Source organism: Solea solea, unplaced genomic scaffold (assembly GCF_958295425.1).
Source record: "Solea solea unplaced genomic scaffold, fSolSol10.1 scaffold_60, whole genome shotgun sequence".
NCBI lineage: Eukaryota > Metazoa > Chordata > Actinopteri > Pleuronectiformes > Soleidae > Solea > Solea solea.
The window spans coordinates 32,501-37,500 of NW_026704114.1; the positions used below are offsets into that span (position 1 = coordinate 32,501).

Genomic DNA, 5,000 nt, shown 5'->3' on the forward strand with positions numbered 1-5,000 from the left:
CAAGTGTCTGGGGCCAACTCAAGATCTTGGCACACAAGTTACTTGTTGTGGTGCCATGTTTTTTAAGTGCGCATAACAAAGGCTGCTGCTGATCACCTCCGCCCCAAGGTGATCTAAGTGCACCTCTGAGCCTTGACGGACAGCTGCTTTGACACACCCTTTGACACACTCAAAGGGCGCGGCCATACAGCAAAGCCCACCAAAAACAACTTAAACTCTTGAACGTTCGAAAGGCTGACCTTTGAGCTCCTCCACGAGCAGGGGGCCTTGCCTAGTCTATAAAAGGAGTCTGTGTCCCCAGCTCGTCGGCTTACGGCCATACCACCCTGAGCACGCCCGATCTCGTCTGATCTCGGAAGCTAAGCAGGGTCGAGCCTGGTTAGTACTTGGATGGGAGACCGCCTGGGAATACCAGGTGCTGTAAGCTTTTACACCGCTGCTTCCTTACAGGAAACATGGGCTTGCAATTACGTTGACGCACGGGCACGGGCACAGGCACACGTTAACGTCCTTCTAGTTCCAGCCTTGCTTTGGTTTTCACAGAAAAAAGAGAATGGTGCACCGTTCAATTCAATTCAATTCAATTCAATTCAATTCAATTCAATTCAATTTTATTTGTATAGCGCCAAATCATAACATACATTATCTCAGGGCACTGTACATAGACAACATCAAAGAGAGCAGAGAACCCCAACAGTTCACACAATGAGCAAGCACTAGGCATCAGTGGAGAGAAAAAACTCCCTCTTAACAGGAAGAAATCTCTGGCAGAACCAGGCTCAGAAATGTGCAGTCATCTGCCTCGACCGGTTGGGGTGAAAGGAAAATCGGGGACAGAGGAGAGGTGGAGGACAGAAAGGGGAGGGGGGAGAGAAAGGACAAGAGGGAGATGAGGTAGAGACAGAAGAGAGAGAGAGACCAGGAGCAGATACACAACAACTGTATCAAGTTACAAGTTAATACAATTAATGATATTGACTTTTTAATTATAGCACAATAATAATGGTGATGATGTGGGTAGCCTCGAAAACTGGATCTTGGTCCCGCAACCTGCATGATGAGAATACAGAGAGAGAGAGAGAGAGGGAAGGTAGGAAATACACAAACTAGGGAGAGAAAGAGACAAGGTTAATGACATATAAAAAGTCAAAATCATATCCTGAGTGTGAGAGAGTGAATGTGCGTGCACCACAGATAAAAAATCCCCCAGCAGTCTAGTTCTATAGCAGCATAACTAAGAGCTGGTCCAGGTTTCCCTGAACCAGCTCTAACTATAAGCTTTATCAAAAAGGAAAGTTTTAAGTTTAACTTTAAATACAGAGAGAGTGTCCGCCCCCCGAACTATCATTGGGAGCTGGTTCCACAGGAGAGGGGCCTGGTAACTAAAGGCTCTGCCTCCCATTCTGCTCTTGCAGACTCTAGGAACCACAAGTAAGCCTGTATTTTGTGACCTAAGTGGTCTATTAGGGCGATAAGGTAAGACTAAGTTTTTCAGGTATGAAGGGGCCTGACCATTAAGTGCTTTGTACGTGAGGAGGAGGATTTTAAATTTAATTCTAAACTGTACAGGGAGCCAGTGTAGAGAAGCTAACACTGGAGTTATATGGTCTCTCTTTCTAGTTCCTGTCAGAACTCGTGCTGCAGCATTTTGAATTAACTGAAGGGTTCTAACAGACTTGTTGGAACATCCTGATAATAAGGAGTTACAGTAATCTAATCTAGATGTAACAAAAGCATGAACTAGTTTTTCAGCATCCCGTAAAGACAGAATGTTTCTAATTTTCTTAATGTTCCGCAGGTGGAAGAAGGCTGTTCTGGAAATTAGTTTAATGTGTGAGTCAAATGACATTTCCTGGTCAAAAGTAACTCCAAGGTTCCTCACAGTGGAACTGGAAGCCAGGGTGATGTCATCTAAAGTGACAATGTGATCGGAAAGTTTTTCTCTGAGGTGTTTAGGGCCGAGTATAATGACCTCAGTTTTTTCTGAGTTTAAAAGTAGAAAGTTACAGGTCATCCAGGACTTAATGTCTCTGAGACATTCCTGGAGTTGAACAACCTGATTTATTTCATCCGGCCTCATTGATAAATAAAGCTGTGTGTCATCTGCATAACAATGAAAATGTATGTTGTGCTTTCTAATAATGTTCCCTAGAGGAAGCATATATAAGGTAAAAAGTATAGGCCCAAGCACTGAGCCTTGTGGAACTCCACAATTAACTTTAGTTTGAAGTGAGGCTTTATCATTAACATGAACAAACTGGAATCTATCAGATAAGTATGATTTAAACCAGCAGAGGGCAGCACCTGTGATACCAAGAGTCTGCTCCAGTCTCTGCAGTAGAATATTATGATCTATGGTGTCAAATGCAGCACTAAGATCCAACAGGACAAGTAAAGAGACTAGACCATTATCAGAAGCCAAGAGAAGATCATTACTAACTTTAACTAGTGCTGTTTCTGTGCTATGGTTTAATCTAAAACCTGACTGAAAATCTTCAAACAGGCCATTAATGCGCAAATATTCACATAGTTGATTAGCAACTACTTTTTCTAAGATTTTAGAAACAAAGGGAAGATTAGATATAGGTCGGTAGTTAGCTAAAATGTCTGGGTCAAGGGTCGCTTTTTTGAGAAGGGGTTTAATAACTGCTATTTTAAACGTTTGGGGCACATATCCAGTTAATAAGGATAGATTAATTTGAGTTAATATAGAGCTGTTAATTAAAGGAAAGACATCTTTAAACAGTTTGGTGGGGATAGGATCTAACTGACAGGTTGATGGCTTAGATGATGAAACTAATGATGTTAATTCAGGGAGATCTATAGGGGAGAAACTGTCTAAATGTGCACCTGGTGCTTCTAAAGCTCTTGTGCTAAAAGATGAGTCAGTCCCAATATGAGGGAGGAGATGATCAATATTTATTCTAATTGATGTTATTTTATTCACAAAAAAGTTCATAAAGTCATCACTGCTCAGTGTTAAAGGAATAGATGGTTCAGTGGAGCTGTGGCTCTGTGTCAGCCTGGCTACAGTGCTGAAAAGAAATCTATGATTATTCTTATTTTCTTCAATTAGAGAAGAATAATAGGCAGCTCTAGCTTTGTGTAGGGCTTTTTTGTAAGCTACAAAACCATCTTTCCAGGCTATATAAAATTCCTCTAGGTTATTGGAACGCCATTTTCTTTCTAATCTACGTAACCCCTGTTTAAGAGCACGAGTATTGGAGTTAAACCATGGTGCTCGTCTCATCTGATTCACCACCTTCTTTTTCAGAGGGGCAACACAATCTAATGTAGTACGCAGTGAGGCCGCTGTACTATCAACAAGGTTATCTATGAGGGCGGGGGTAAAATCACAAACGGTACCTTCAGATGTACTGACATATGGCACCGAGTTAAATAAAGGTTGCACTGTCTCTTTGAATGTATTAATATTATTATCAGACAGGCACCGGCTGTAGCTGTATTTCTTATTTATGTTATTGTAGTTCATTATTGTACAATTAAATGTGAGTAAATAATGATCAGTAAGGAGAGGGTTTTGAGGAACTATGTTTAAGTTATCAATATCAATACCATAAGTTAAAACAAGGTCGAGGGTGTGATTAAGGTAATGAGTTGGTTTATTAACGTGTTGAATAAAACCTATTGATTCCAACAGCGAGTTAAATGCGCAGCTAAGACTATCACGGTCAACATCTACATGGATGTTGAAATCCCCTACAATTATGATTTTATCCGTCTTAAGCACCAACTCAGATAAGAACTCAGAGAACTCTGATAGGAACTCTGAATAAGGAGCAGGTGGACGATAAACTGTGACTATCATAACTGGTTTTTGTGATTTCCAACTAGGATGAGCTAGATTAAGAATAAGGCTTTCAAACGATGAATATCCTAGTTTGGGTTTGGGATTGATTAATAATCTAGTATTAAAAATGGCTGCTACACCTCCTCCTCGGCCTGAGCTTCTAGGAATATGGGTATTAGCATGAGTGGGTGGAGTTGACTCATTTAGACTAACGTAATCTTCTTCATGTAACCAAGTTTCAGTTACACAGAATAAATCAATACAGTTGTCAGAAATGAGATCATTTATTAAAACAGATTTTGAGGAGAGAGACCTAATATTTAATAGTCCACATTTAAAAGTGGTATTATTTGACTCTATTTTATTGTTAGTATTAATCTTTATTAAGTTAGAATGTCGTTAACGTCCTTCTAGTTTCAGCCTTGGATGTCGCTCTGCAAGCATGTGAGAAGCTTGGAGATGGGGAGCAGCTTACCCATCTCGGTGTAGCTTCCTAATACTGGAATAGAGTGTAGCAGGTAGTGGAGATAAAGGCTCAAGTGCAGTGTGTTCGAAAGGCTGACTTTTGAGCTACTCCACAAGCAGGGGGCCTTGCCTAGTCTATAAAAGGAGTCTGTGTCCCCAGTCCGTCGGCTTACGGCCATACCACCCTGAGCACGCCCGATCTCGTCTGATCTCGGAAGCTAAGCAGGGTCGGGCCTGGTTAGTACTTGGATGGGAGACCGCCTGGGAATACCAGGTGCTGTAAGCTTTTACACTGCTGCTTCCTTACAAGAAACATGGGCTTACAATTACGTTGACGCACGGGCACACGTTAACGTCCTTCTAGTTTCAGCCTTGGATGTCGCTCTGCAAGCACGTGAGAAGCTTGGAGATGGGCAGCAGCTTACCCATCTCGATGTAGCTTCCTAATACTGGAATAGAGTGTAGCAGGTAGTGGAAATAAAGGCTCAAGTTTAGTGTGTTCGAAAGGCTAACTTTTGAGCTCCTCCACGAGCAGGGGGCCTTGCCTAGTCTATAAAAGGAGTCTGTGTCCCCAGCCCGTTGGCTTACGGCCATACCACCCTGAGCACGCCCGATCTCGTCTGATCTCGGAAGCTAAGCAGGGTCGGGCCTGGTTAGTACTTGGATGGGAGACCGCCTGGGAATACCAGGTGCTGTAAGCTTTCACACTGCTGCTTCCTTACAA

At 42.2% G+C, this 5,000-nt stretch overlaps 3 non-coding genes across 3 annotated transcripts; all 3 read left to right on the plus strand.

The window, feature by feature from the left end:
• The first annotated feature begins 308 nt into the window (after positions 1 to 308).
• On the plus strand, positions 309 to 427 carry LOC131452856 (5S ribosomal RNA). Its single transcript, XR_009237616.1, has one exon. It is a non-coding gene; the product is annotated as a 5S ribosomal RNA (ribosomal RNA).
• Positions 428 to 4,443: 4,016 nt separating this feature from the next.
• Positions 4,444 to 4,562, plus strand: LOC131452910 (5S ribosomal RNA). The gene has a single exon (XR_009237664.1). It is a non-coding gene; the product is annotated as a 5S ribosomal RNA (ribosomal RNA).
• Positions 4,563 to 4,858: 296 nt separating this feature from the next.
• Positions 4,859 to 4,977, plus strand: LOC131452922 (5S ribosomal RNA). Its single transcript, XR_009237674.1, has one exon. It is a non-coding gene; the product is annotated as a 5S ribosomal RNA (ribosomal RNA).
• Positions 4,978 to 5,000: the final 23 nt, after the last annotated feature.